Here is a 15,317-nt window from a genome sequence, read left to right as displayed (position 1 = left end):
GTGGGTGCCTGGTGCAGCTGCTAGGCCCCAACAGAGAGCACGGCGTCGGGTGGGCGGGCGAACGAGTGAATTGAAATCTAATCAGGATGCACAGCATAGAGGGACAACCATTGGTCGTTTGCTGGAAATTCCGATACTCGCTCCGTCCGAGTCCCGTATAATACTATACAACGGCGTCCGGTTTCCATCGAAGGCAGAAAAAAAAGTTGAGTTGAATACAGTTCGGTTCGTTCGTAATATGATCAAGGCTAGTAGGGAAAGGAGAAGGGTATCTCACTTCCGGCTCAGATGGGTGCGTTGTGTGAACCTACGCTGAACAGCATCTGAACCGTTTCTTCGTGTTCTGATGCATTTTCAATGCCATAGATGCATTGTGCATTAAACCCCAATCTGATTGTAATATCCGGGATATACCTACTGCTGTTTTGCCCCCAGTTAATGGTCTGCTTGCAAACCAAAATGAATTAAATACAGCTAGCCGAGATTGATGCCGTATCACAACGAGCCACCGGAAAGTAAACCATGAAAATTAATTATTCTAAACCGTCAGTTTATCCGATGATTGACACAGATGGCTAGTGAATGTGTGTTTGTCTGCATGTAAGCTTCTCGTCGATGAATGGAACGTAATTTTCACAGCTTATAGAAATCATGAGGATCGAGCGAAGCTCCCAGCCATGGAGGCAACTCTAGTCAAATGAGCTGTTGGTGCCGCTTATGATCATGGTTATGATGGTGATTATATGTGTATGTCTGGTGAGGGCGTTTGTTCGCCCACGCCGACCACATAGGGAGGATATGCTTATGTAGCGAAAGATGTTCGGCGAGCGAATGTTTGTGCTTTGTACGGTCAGTTCTCTCGATTTGTATGCTGTTGAATTTCATAACTATGAGCAAAACGCTGGCCAGGATGAGGTTGAAAACAACTAAAATCATACGAAAGCAAGTATTTGAGCTATTTATAAATGTTGTAATGAAGCTGTTTATTGTTCGCTTCGTCGTTTCCGGCTCTAACGAAGGTGTATTTGATGTGTGAAGTAGATGAGATGCTGAGCGCACGATAATTATTATGAGGCTTTCTCAAGGATTATGCTCTCAAGGTGTGAAAATCCAACTTCATTAGTTCTCAATACGATGGCAAACGATTCGACTCAACAAATATTAACGTGTCCAATTCTGTTTCTACAAATGTCCAATATCAACATGTCCTTTCTCCTCCAAGACACCTACGACTCGATACGCTATCTTGATTGAAAATTTCTCGGAAATCATTGAGAATACTCAAGATACAGGTTTATTCTTAAAAATTATAACAACCAGTCAGAAGATCTCTCCAAAAAATGCAACATACTTCTCCAGCTCTCAAAGGTGTATTTTGGTTTCTTATTAAGTCAAACGTTATTTTAACACATTCATGATGTCTAGTGAACCTTTTCATGAGTCAATAGCTTTCGCAGAATAATACAAGTAGTGATGCCAAACTATGATATAATTTTTGAATAATTTTATAGTGCAGTACGGCACTCATGGCCGTCTAAGTGTTAAACGTGAAATAATATACACTGAGAAAAAAAATTAGTACCCTTTTCTTATTTACAAAAAAAACTTTTATCTGCAATATCTAAAATATGTACTTTTAATTTTTTTTCATATAAAATGGCAGTCATGTAGAAAACATAAAAAAATAGTCCAAGATGGTAACATTATTTTTTGGCGAACTTTGTCATCCATTTTTTATGAATTTTCGAAACGAATTTTTGTATGTTAACAATCATTTTTAGCCACAAATTATGAATCCTGATGTGATGTAGAACAAAAACGCTCATTATCAATTTTCATTCTCGAGATATTCAATAAATAAATTCTAATTTATTGTCTTTTTTATAGTAAATAGGCACTTTTAATATGTTTGTCGTGTTATACCGTCATGTTCATGAATTTTTATTTATTTGCTTATAATTTCCAACAACTTTTCCAAAAACATCATTATGGTAAAAATATAAGTTTAGGAGTTACGTTGGAAAACATGTGGGTTAAGACAAAACGTAGGGATATTTAAAAATCTTTTTTTTTATCCTAATACAAGCTTTTAGCATAATACTCGTTTAGCACGATCAAAACACGAACAATTTTCGAAGTAGAATTGAAATACCAACAACAAAAATACACCTTGTTGATTCAATCGGACGTTATGGGTACAGAAACAAGTAACTTGTTTACGTTATGCCTAGATTGTACCTGAGGTCAGGTATCTTTAAGGTACCTCTGTATGTGTATTAGGGTGCCAGTCAATGTATGGGAAAAAATCGACCCTAAAGTTTCAAAAAGTTACCCTACACAAAATGTTCACCACCTCGAAAAACCACCCTATGCCGAATTTCAGCTCAATCGGACTTCATTTACTAGTGTCGCACAGCGGTCAAAGTTTCAGTTTTTCTGAAAATCGAAAAATCACCCAAGGGGAAAGTAAAGAAAATCGGGGTTTTCGAAAAAAAAATTTAATGCCAAATGTGTTAAAATTGCATGAAACGTCGAGATCTAGTGTCAATTCGAAATTTTTTTTTGTCAAAAATCGGCACTCTGTGACTCTGGGAGTTTTTTTTTCGGAGTATGAAACGAAAAGTATGGTTTTGGGTGCCAATAAAAATAGTTATCTCGATTTTTCATTCGGAACTTGCTACGAAATGTTGATTTGCACAATAATATACCCTATGCAAAATAACTCATTCATGAGATTTCCAAAACTGTGTTATTTTTTGTGTTTGAGTGTTCGTTCGTATACAATTTTGATGTGGGATTTGAAATTCAGTTTGAGCAAAAAAAAAAAACCGTTTTTCCATGGTCGCCCTAATGCAACTTAGAATAAAAAACGCTAAATTTATTATATCAAAAGATAGAAAAAACACTTTGTTCTGCAAAGTTGATTAGAATAATTGGACTTACAACATTGTCGAGCTATGTTTATCTCTATCTATAGAAATAAGAAAGTTAGATTTTTGATTTCACCTGAAATGTTGGTTACCCTTTTTTTGACAACATTGAAATAAGCGTTGCATCATATATAAGCACTTTGTCGAAGACAGTTTTTGTCTAGAGAATAGAGATTTTCCATCAAGTTTTTTTAGCGCTTTTTATCTAGGGTCACCATGTAAAAACGGGATATTTGCTCTAACTTTTAAATTTCCATCTCTACATCAAAATTGTCTTAGGATGACTTTCAGAGCTTATCGGGACAAACATTTTTCGATGAAGAACTTGTCAATATACTCAAAGTTATTGATGTTTTTTATCTAACACACATGATTTCAAATTTAATTTACTCAAATACAAAAAATTACACAGTTTTGAAAATATCACATTATATAGAGTCGAATATTCTTTTTCAAATACTGCCAATAAATATTTTGCATGTTTGTCCCAGAAAAAACGACATAGAATTGAAAGAGCGTATTTTTGGGGATGAAATATCAATTACTTTGAGTAGAGTTGAGATATTGACAAGTTCTGCATCGAAAAATATTCGTCTTAGTAAGCTCTAAAAGTCTTCTGAAGACAGTTTGCATGTAGAATCTATATATATATATATATATATATATATATATATATATATATATATATATATATATATATATATATATATATATAAATGGATTTCTGTCTGTCTGTCTGTCTGATTCTTATGGACTCGGAAACTACTGAACCGATCAACATGAAAATTGGTATGTAGGGGTTTTTGGAGCCGGGGAAAGTTTTCGTGATAGGTTGAGAACCCTCCCCCCTCTCTAAGGGGGGTGGGGGTTGCCATACAAATGAAACACAAATTTTTGCATTACTCGAGAATTTATCAAGGGTGGAGACTGTCATACAAATGAAGCATACATTTGTGCATAACTCAAGAACTAATCAAGCAAACTGAACCAGGGGGGGGGGGTGCCCCACAAATGAAACACAAATTACAGGGGGCACACAAACACAAACTTCTGCATAACTCAAGAACTAATCAAGCACAATTTCGGATGTGAAGATTTTTGGGTATGAGAAATGTTTCTATGATGGTATGGCACTCCTCCCTCTTCTGGAATGGAGAGAGAGTCCCATAAAAATATTGCACATATTTCAACCAAAAATATTCCAACCAAACGTGACAATTGAAAATTTTCGGAAAACTCTGAAGGAAAATTAAATTCCCATATGTTCTACAATTACATAGTGACAAGTGCTGTTAGTCGCAGAACTCGAGGAAGAAATTGTCCGATTTAGGGCTGTTTTTATTCTACAGGGTGGGCCATTTAAAGTGGAAGCATCTGGCAACCCCATAACTTTTGACAGAGTTGTCAGATTAACAAATGTCATACCGCGTTGGAAGCGTCATCTCAGTACAATTTTAACCATGGAACATTACACACCTAAACAACGCGCTGAAATTGTTCAGCTGTACATTCAAAATAACTTCTCAATTGTGTTAACTAAACGTGCGTGGAAAAATAAAAATAAAGTTAAAACATCGCCTGGAGACAACACTATACGTCGATTATATGCCAAATTTATATCGTCTGGTAGTGTTGGTAATGCCAGTCATCTGTCCAGACAACGACCAAGACGTTTCGACGAGAATATTGATGCCGTTCGAGCCAGTGTTGAAGAGACTCCATCGACATCAGGTCGCCATCGTTCGCAAGAGTTAGGCATCGCTCGAACCACTCTCCGACGCATAATTCGTGTTGATTTGAAAATGTTTCCGTATAAAATTCAAATGGCTCAACAACTTAACCCATCTGACTTACCACGTCGACTTGATTTTGCAAATGGACCATCGAAATGGCCAAAAATGAACGTGGCTTTTGGCAAAAAATCATAATGTCTGATGAGGCGCATTTCAACTTGAATGGAGGAGTGAATAAACAAAATTGTCGGTTTTATGCTACTAAAAACCCTCAATTCATCGAAACGCAACCTCTTTACGACCAAAAAGTTACTGTGTGGTGTAGCATTTATGCCGATAAAGTCATCGGCCCGTACTTCTTTGAAAACGAAAATGGAGCAACGGTAACCGTGAATGGGGAGCGTTATCGGACAATGATAACCGATTTTTTATTGCCATTTGTTCGTGAAAATGAATTGGACAATTACTGGTTCCAACAGGACGGCGCTACATGCCATACAGCGGCTGCCACGACCAAATTATTGCGCGAAATGTTCCCCGGAAGATTAATATCGAAAAACGGCGATAATGACTGGCCACCGATATCACCTGATTTGACGCCTCCTGACTTTTTTTTATGGGGATATTTAAAATCCAAGGTATACACTGGTAAACCAAGGACCCTGGCTGCGCTGAAAGACAATATCCGACAAGAAATTGCTGCCATATCGGCCGAAACATTGGGCAAAGTGATGGAAAATGCCGAAAAAGGGCACATTTTGCGGTCAAGGCCAGAGGCGGTCATTTACGAGATATCATAATCAAAAAGTAGTTAGAACAAATCTCCTTGGACCAAAATAAATGAATTTCAAAACACAAAATTTAAAATTCCACTTCTTTACTTTGCTGTTGCAAAAACAAATCCTTCCACTTTAAATGGCCCACCCTGTATCATATTTTCTGTATAAAACATTTATTCCATGTAACGGAGAAACATGTTATTTACGAGTGGTTGAAAAATATTGAACGAGAATTGTGTCTGAAAATAATCTGATATTATAATGATGAGTTTTGTTAGAAATACTAAGAGTTTTATAGTAAAAGGTAAATTCAATGGAGTCGATTAGAAGATCAATCAATGAACAGTTTTGCGATTGGACCCATGAACTTGCTCATAGTGAATGTTTAAAAGTATTGATAACAAAAAACAAATTTTGGGCGGGACGAAGTTTGCCGGGTCAGTAAGTTTTAAATATAAAAGTTAGAACAAAGTAACCTTTTTTTTCATGGTGATCCTAACACAACTTAAAAAAGCGCCATATCGGTTATTTTAAGAAATAGAAAAACACTTTGTTCTACATGGTTGCTCAAAATAGCTGGAGTTATAGCATAGTCGAGCTATGTTTACTTCTATCTATAAAGATAAGAAAGTTAGGTTTTTTATTCCATCGAAAATTTTGTTCACCCTAGAAATTTCCATCTGAGAAACGTTTTTTAACCGTGTTATTGATTGAGAAACTTAAGTTAATGGAATGTAATGTCCTTTTAGATACATCTTTAAAAAATTGAAGATCATGCCATTTATCTCTGTATACTTGGGTGAACCGGCTGATTACAATCAATGAAATATTTCAATTGCGTACTGCATATACTGAGATTAATAATAAGATTGAAGCCAGCTAAATAAGAAAAACTACCAGTATGGCTTTCAACATGACAACGCAAGACTCAATGCTCTTGAGAACATACACTGCGTTTCACAACTATAGAACCACTCATTTTTTCTGAGTTTCCAGAGATATGTAAGAGGTCGATGGAATTGAAGTATATAGTGTAGGATATAATAACTATCTTCATCTAAAAGACTGACCATTTGAACTGTATTGTTGTGTTCAGGCGCGAAACAATAAAAAAACTAAAATTCAAGTATTATACGATTACACGAGTGCAAAACAAATTACTTCAAATCTCCTCATATTGTAAACACAGCTCGCAGATACGAAGAATGCCTACTTTCATTCCCAGCGTGAAAGGAAAGTCCTCCCCTCTCTCTCTTGTCAAAGCTAATGAAATCGGATGAAATCTACACAGCATCTCCATTCATTCGCCGTATCATTTCCCGGGTTGTATGCCGGAGAAAATCTCGATATTGCTGAAATCGTTAGACGGCTGTTATGGTTACGATCCCGGCACTCATCATCATGACATGACAGCGGGAAGGCTCTTTTGATGCTGCCACGACCAGTGTGAGGATAGTAGTGATACTGGACAGAAACATATGTACGGTCTCTCCTCACCGCCCATACTTCGCCTTTGGCGGATGAAAGTCTGTGAGTGTTACATTTTAGGAAAGTTGCTTCAGTCTCAGTCATATCTGGACGTTTATGATGAAATAAATTAAAGTCAGGTCGACTTCTGTGCACAAAGTTTTCTGCCATAAATAATGTTGCCTCCATCTCTAGCGTTGGAGTAAAGGAATTTGTTGCTTTATATTTCTCATTTTTTTTTTCTACAGTATGCATTCATCTTCAAATTAATTCGGCTCCTAGTGTATCCCGGAATTCTTCATCAACGAAACATCCAATTTGACGAAAAGATACTCCCCTCGTTAGGGCCTCGAATTTATTACATCCGTACAATAAAAAGCCGTTCCCGGTTTCAAGTCATTTATCATAAGTCACACAAATCTGCACCAACGAGGGGATTATTTCGCAGATCCCACTTGTCTGACGCGGAGATTTAACCATAAAATTGAACCAATTCGTCGTCTGTCTCTGCAGTCTTTCGAAATGAAAAGTAGACACCAGAGAAATAACGAAACTTTTTTTTCTTTCAATTCGACCTAAAGTGGCGGATGGAATTGTTTGACGACGGGAAATCGACGATGGGAAGTGTGAAAGAGTCAAACATCCGCTAATTGAATTTTATCGTTCGAATGAATCCAGATCACACCAAAGAGTGGAATACAAATTGAGTTTTATCGATGCCACCGAGTGATGTTTCGGTTCTCCATTAATTGCCTTGGTTCTGTCACGATCATCAGCAAGTGTGGTGTACTAATTTGCGAACACGAACAAATGGATTTCTTCCGAAGATGTTCCAATGATGAACGTCATGACTTTGTTTCAGTGAAGCTCTCGAGGGAAACCGAACAGAAACAATGTTGAACTTTGAAAACATCAATCTCTCTCTGATATCTCCACTTAAGCTCGGAACAGTCGCAATTTAACTGTCACATCTTTGTTGGGAGACAATTCCGGAAGGTAAAATAAACTATTTTGCCCAACAGATTAATCTTGGGACCATTCCTCGTATGCTGTGTTCCACGCGGAAATTGCATTCAACCATGATCCATTAGTTCAGAATACACACACACATACACACGACTGTAGTGCAGAAACTTTTAGCATATGCACACCGCATTCATCTTAATGGTGAGAATGGATTCCCGCGAAGCAGTTAAACCATTCCCCGGGTACTAACTATTGCTGTCCGAGACGACGCTGACTCAGTGGAAACCGTGAATACGGAGAACTCTGGTGGTGCCCTAGTTCATTAGGACCAAGCCCCGAACTTGGTCCAAAATCTGGGTAAACTTTGAAGCGGGCGAAATTCGATTGGATGGTGGTGGAACGTAAGCACCGAGATTACATTGAGACCGGCATGGAACGTGATACTTAGGAGATGAATGGAAACGACGTTTTGAAGTTCGTACCACCGAGGAATCGTTTTCATCGATTTGCCAGCCGTGAGAAAATCCCTCATCCCGCACGGCTGTCGGTGGGTTGCCGCACAGGATGTAATGAATTTGTTGACAAACTGAATTCTAATGGGATTGAAACAGTGGATGGTTGTGTGTGTGTATGTGTACGTGTTGGTGTTGGAAATGAAACATCCTTTCATTGCTTATCTACTGCTTTCAACTGAAATTAATGGCCTATGAATAATGTAGCGAATGTTCCGCTTGTTACAGTAAATACTCATGCATAAATCTGCTTGTGTTCAACCACAGCGTCGTGAATAACTTTCGGAAATAAATGCATATTTAAGTGTTGTGCACTTGAAATATATTCGTATATATTATTTCAAGGACACAACAAGTCGGAAAGGTTTGAATGAAATGGGTGATTTTTTTGTATGCTATAACATATCATCCTTGATTTTTCTGTAAAAACTAGCTGATCCAGCTAAATTTGTTCTGCCATATAAATCATTTCTAGTGAATATTTTGGGTGTTAAATAAAATATAATTATTGTATTGTGAGTGTAAAAAAAGAACGAATGAAAAGATTTGAACATAAATTGATGTTTCTTGATTCAATGTATTTCATTCATGTAACTGTCATGTTTGATCTCTTAAAATTTAAATGTAATGAGCCGCTTGGTAGAAAATAAGCGCTAGCCTTTTTCAAGATGAAAGGCTAAATTTAAGAATGTTGGGTTTCGTCGTTGTCAATCAGTCGAAGAGTATTCACATCGGTATTCTAACTTTGAAACACAACTATGTTGCTTCCTTTATCAACGGTCTTGTAAATGTATTAACATGTTGAGCCTCGCGTCGGTCCCTAGCGACTGACATTGTGCAGTTTGGTAGGAAAGCGCTGACTGAATGGAAAGTGCAGCAAGAAAACTTCGAGGCTCAACGTGTTAATTTCTCATCACCGATCTGCAGAACTCATAAAGGGTATTTCAATAGGGATGCTACAAAAGTAAACCGATAGGAACAGCAAACGACGCCATATTTTTCCCGCTCTCTTAACTTTTCACTTCAGTACGGTTTGCCATTTCATAATAAAAAGATATACGATCCAACAACGAGTCGAGATTATGAAAATTTACTACCGCAATTCGGAGTCAATGGCCTCAGCTTTAAGAGTGCTACGTCCAATTTATGGTCGTCATAATCGTCTTGCCAGATAAAAAATTGAGCATCTAGTGAAAAAATTTTAATCCACAGGCACAGTACAAAATGTTCTCGTTCCAGTGAGACAAAGAAGTACCCGTAGTGTCGAGAATATAGCTGCCACAAGGGCATCATTTGAGGAAGACCCAAATCAGTCTCGAACACGTCGTTCTCAAGCGTTGGGCATCTCTGTGACGTCGTTGTGGCGAATTTTGCGAAAAGATCTTGGCCTACATCCTTACAAGATCAAATTGACACAAGAACTGAAACCGTAGCGTTGTTCCAATTGAGTCCCTTCCTGTTGACCGATTGATCTGAAATTTGGAACACACCCTTATCTCTGTTGTCATTATAAAACTGGGTATTCCATTATCTTGAAAAATTCAATTTTGACCGCCGCTACAACTTCATATTATTTAAAAAAAAAAGTTGATTGGTATCAAATGAATGGGCTTGGCTTGGAGAATACATTACATTATGATCAACATTAATACAAAAAGGTCGCCGCTGCAAAATGGTCGACTATATATTTTTTGGAATCACCTCAATATCGGTATCAAATAAAATGATTTGGCTAATAGAATAAAGTACATCATGGAAACATAAGATTTTTTTTATATTCTTGAATGGTTTTATTGTAGAGAAATATATCAATGATACGGATAGTGTACTAAAAACTAAAAAATAAAATAAGTAAAAAACAACATTTCAACTTAAACGGTTTTTATTGTGATTAAACATAATAATGTTACAAATAATGTGCTAAAAGCTAAAATATAATTAGGAAAGTAGCAGTTATCACACTCCTTCCTCCCTAATTTGAAGCATTGATGAAACTAAAATCAAATCGTGGGCACGTCGGATTTCCTTTATCCACAGTTAGTGGTTTTATCATATGTCCCACGAATTTATTTTAGTTTCATCAGTGCTTTAAGTAAATGAAGAAGGTGTGTGATAACTGATAACTGCTATTTTCTTAATTTTTTTTTACCTTTTAGTACATTGTTTGTAATATAATTATGTCTGGCATCTTTGCTCTTGGCTAAAATCGGTTGAGAATATTCCATCCTTTCATAACAATCTCAATGGAATTTTCGTCAACATTGAACTACTTATATTTATTGAAAAAATATTACTGTCATCAGCCAATCAGCATCCGTTCCGATTCATTTAAACCTGAAGAGTGCTTTGTACATAACGATACGAACAAATGCTATCGCATATCAAATTTCAAGTAGCTTATTGGCAACATTTATAATTTTTGAAGTAAGCAACTCTGAAAAATATTGCATTCAGTTCAGTAAGGTGACGAAATTTAAGTATGCTTCAAATCATCTCAACTACTATTCCTCTCAAGTAATAGTAATCACAAACGCATGGCGGATATACTGTGTAACAGGCAGGAAGGAGGAAACCTTATTTACTTGAAAATACAGAAGCAATTCATTACTCTTCTAGCAGTATTAACGACAGAAATATGGGTGAAACATCCGGCGAAATGAGAAATGACTAACAATCATCATCATCATCAGATATATTGCTGAATTGGCAGCAATACACTGGGCGCTGGACAGCGTCGCCTCACGACCTGTTGAACACTATTACATTGTAACGGATAGTCTTAGCTCTGTCGAAGCTATCCGTTCAGTGAGGCCGGAAAAGCACTCGCCGTACTTCCTTGAGAGAATACGAGAAATTTTGAGTGCTTTATCCAGACGCTGTTATGTCATTACCTTTGTCTGGGTCCCTTCACATTGCTCCATTTCGGGTAATGAGAGGGCTGACTCATTAGCAAAGGTAGGTGCAATTGAAGGCGATATTTATCAGCGTCAAATCGCCTTCAATGAATTTTATTCTTTAGTTCGTAAAAATACCATCGCTAACTGGCAACGCAAATGGAACGAAGATGAATTGGGCCGGTGGCTTCACTCGATTATCCCTAAGGTTAGCCTCAAACCGTGGTTCAAAAGTCTGGACTTGAGTCGGGACTTTATTCGGACCTTCTCCCGACTCATGTCCAATCACTGTTCTTTAGATGCGCTGCTTTTTCGTTTCAAGCTTGCCGACAGCAATCTCTGCGTTTGTGGCCATGGTTACCACGACATCGAACACGTTGTTTGGTCGTGCGAGCTATATTTTGTCGCCAGATCGAATTTAGAAAACTCCCTTCGAGCTCGAGGAAGGCAGCCCAATGTGCCGGTGAGAGATGTGTTGGCTCGGTTAGACCTTGATTACATGTCCCAAATATATGTTTTCCTTAAAGATATCGATCTTCGAGTGTGATTGTTCTTACATACTTTCCCCCCCATTTTCTCCTCCTTTTCGTCCTTCGCGAGCTATCGGTTCCCTAACATTAGAATAAGTTAAATTGTTAATACATATTAGATGTGAGGATAGTTTAAGAATTCAGTGTGATGTGTGAGTATGAATGTGAAAGTGAGTGTGAGTGTGAGTGTGAACATGGTTACAATCTCCTTACATCCCATCCTTTTCCTAAAGAAAATGTGTCACCCTTCTAAACTCGAGTCGACCGCGAGTAATCGGTTTCCTATTTCATTAACCGTAGAATTAAGAAAACATGTTAATAGTAAAAGTATAGTTGAGAGTTTGGCTTCTTTAAACCTATGTAACTGAGCCTGTACAAATAAACGAATTATAAAAAAAAAAAAAATCATCATCATCATTTCCAGCAGCTTCGTTCTTTGCGCTAACCAACAAGTGGCACTCGTCATCCCCATGACTGGCAGTCGGATGTGGAGGTGGCGTTAAGATACACAACAGCACACCGCCAAGAGCTCGTAAACGACAATCTGCACTCCCTTCCCATTCCTTCCGACAGCGAGAATACGATCCAACAAAACTTTTCAACAAGTTTATGAAGATATTTTTGGTGGTAGGAATATATTAAGTTAGCACATCTTATCCATCCAAATGCAGACTTGAAGGCAAGAGGGGGAAACTTTTCTTATCTGTATATGTAGGGGAAATGGGGGTAGGACGGACATGTTAAGAAGAACCTCAATTGTATCTTTGGGAACTCATGTTTCCTAAAACATGAATGCTTCTCACAATTCAATATACTGTTTTTCGAAATAATCGACCAAATGTTTTACAAAAATGTGTTTTTCAATGATTTTTACTGTAAGGCGTCGTGCATAAATTATGTAACGCAGCAGGGGGGGGGGAAGGGTGGTGGTTCGAGGCTGCGTAACTTAATGTGACATAGGGGGGAGGGGGGGGGGGGTATTTAGCCGTGGCCGTTACGTAACAAAATTCCATTTTTATTCCTAAATGAATTCACCGACCCCTATATGCTTTAGTAGCTAGCTTCGATTCTGAGACTGAATGATGTGTGTTTCCTGAGCCTAAATGATAAAGCACGTGTTTTAATGGGTTTAACAGCAGCCAGTTTGCAAGTAATGAAATGAACGACAAAAACTCCCCATTGAACCAAGGAGTAGTGTAAATCAACATCAATTTATATCAGTCCATGTTCCTCTCAGCTTAACACCAGATGGGTTGAAAGAACCAATCCAAACTGATGTTAGCATTAATTTTCCGTCTATGTTTGTTCAAAATTCTATGAAATTAACAGAAGGTCTTCCGATGTCACTGCTTGCAATGGATAAATCATATTGATCCACCTAGAATTGATATTGTGCTTTTCAGCAGTATAAACAAACAGACCTTATTTTACTATTCGTTCCAGTCAGCTTCTAGATAGCCCGGCTTTGGGGATTTGATTTCCGTTTATAGACGCAGGGCATTCCTTGGGAATGGAATAAACAGGCTTTGCAAAGTCCATCTCATTCTCACTGGCAACTGTCCGTTTTACCCCACCAGTACAATTATTTCCATAATTTAAATTTTCCGCTCAGAAATGAATTTACTTTTCCGTACATACCTAATATCACTTCTCTGTTAACTTACAAACCGAAATATAACCATCAGCGAATTGAGTTTCGAAATTAAACCACTCAAAATGCTTAATATAGAAGCCGCAAAAATTACATCTACACGCGGAATCATATATGATTTTTGTTTTTGTTTCCCTTTTCCACTTTTGATCAGCATTCAGTGTCATAGGGTGGTTTAGCTACTATGGAATAACATGTAGAAGGGATTCTGATTAACAGACATTAAAAATTCATAATGTAACTATACAAATCAAACACCTGTCCATATTACCCCCACTGTCCGTTATACCCGCTCCTCCCCTACGTGAGCAATTTCACCAAAGAAACAACCCATTGCCACATCAAACTCGAGCAGATTTCTTCTGATTTCACCGTGGGGGGAGACTTTGGATAGAAAATTGATTTGACTCGAAATTGACTGATGTTATCACTCGGTTGTAGGTATGAATCTTTATTCGTTTTTATGTTTCTGTGATTGTTTGCTCGACCTCGAGTTTTGGAGACAGAATCGAGGCAGAGGAAGGACCAATGCTTTCGTTCTCGGATTTCAATAAAAGAAGATTGATCTATGCACGAAGAATTCATCCGTGAAAGTTACAGGCCCAAACAGGTGGCATACTTCTGTTTCGTGTTGATGTGCAAAAGAGGATGATGAATTGTCCTACAAGCCATTCCATCGTTGGATCAATAAAGTGAATGTGTATTTCCGATTTCCTGGTACTTTAACTTAATCGTCTCAGATACGAAAACGATAATCCACTGTTTATGATCCACATAACGACCTAATGAGTAATATTAGAAGACTCGAAGCCGTAAATCCGTTCGAACAACTTTTCGACAGCACTTAATTGGGGTATTTATCCGGTATATATCACAAGCTCCCAGCATAGATCCTTCCAATTCCGCTCACACAAACATCGTTGGTGGAAGGAAAACTTTATCTTTCTCCTACTCGGTTGGCTTCTTCCGATTAGAAAACAATATTCAGCTCAGTCCTAGAATCGCGCTCTTCTTTCCAAAGCCGATTACCGACGTAAAGTCGGAAATTGGTGGAAGAGTCATTACTAGTGCGGGAAATAATAACTCTCCAAGGGCGGACTTATCGTTTCAGCAGCTAAATAAACTAATCCCGTTAAAGGAGCAATTTCCGTGGAAATTTTGAAAAGGGAGCCAATTCCCTGCGGAGTCTGAAAGTCGATGATAAAGGGCACACCAAGCCGATGTCGGTGTTGTTTTAAGACAATGCAAACATCCCATAATACCATTTGAGTTTTGAAAACTTATCTCACATCCAGATTGTGTTTTCTTGTGTTCACCCACCCACCCGCTGATGAACGAAGAAATCCTTTCATTTGACACCACAACTACCTTTCCTTCGCCTCTTAATTTATCCATCGGTAAGAAGATTGCCATTCTACCCAATCGGGTACCAATTGCTTCTGTCTCTCAATTTTCCTTTCCTGCCACCACAGGAAGCCGAATATTTTTCTCCGCACAAGAATCGTACAACGGGTTGATTGGATAGGAAAAACCTTCATTACACGGGTAATTTAAGATAGAGGTATTACTATCCGCGTGGGGACTTCTCCGGCGTTCGACATAAGCTGTGAAAAGATTAGATTAAAGCGAAAAAGTTGCTTTTCTTTCGTGTTAATTATCCGAAGGTCAATTGTTATGGTGTCAATTTTCTCGCATTCCTTGCTGCAAGCTCTCTCTCTCTCTTCTTTGTGCGCATTGGGAATTGCTTTCTGAATATGGTAATGTTTATGGACTGTTAGCGAGCTGTAGGCGCTCGAATGGAATAATTACCATCTGCGTGAAAGTGAAAAATTGAAATTATACTCATTTAATTATA

At 37.9% G+C, this 15,317-nt stretch overlaps 2 protein-coding genes across 2 annotated transcripts in view; both read left to right on the top strand.

The window, feature by feature from the left end:
• Positions 1 to 15,317, top strand: part of LOC129763564 (calexcitin-1) — a 175,237-nt gene that overhangs the window by 22,052 nt on the left and 137,868 nt on the right. The gene's annotated exons all lie outside the window — the stretch shown is intronic.
• LOC129763562 (uncharacterized) overlaps positions 1 to 15,317 on the top strand; it is a 212,654-nt gene that overhangs the window by 110,384 nt on the left and 86,953 nt on the right. The gene's annotated exons all lie outside the window — the stretch shown is intronic.

The sequence above is a fragment of the Toxorhynchites rutilus genome, chromosome 1, assembly GCF_029784135.1.
Source record: "Toxorhynchites rutilus septentrionalis strain SRP chromosome 1, ASM2978413v1, whole genome shotgun sequence".
NCBI classification, from domain to species: domain Eukaryota; kingdom Metazoa; phylum Arthropoda; class Insecta; order Diptera; family Culicidae; genus Toxorhynchites; species Toxorhynchites rutilus.
This window is presented reverse-complemented; position numbering and strand designations above follow the sequence as displayed.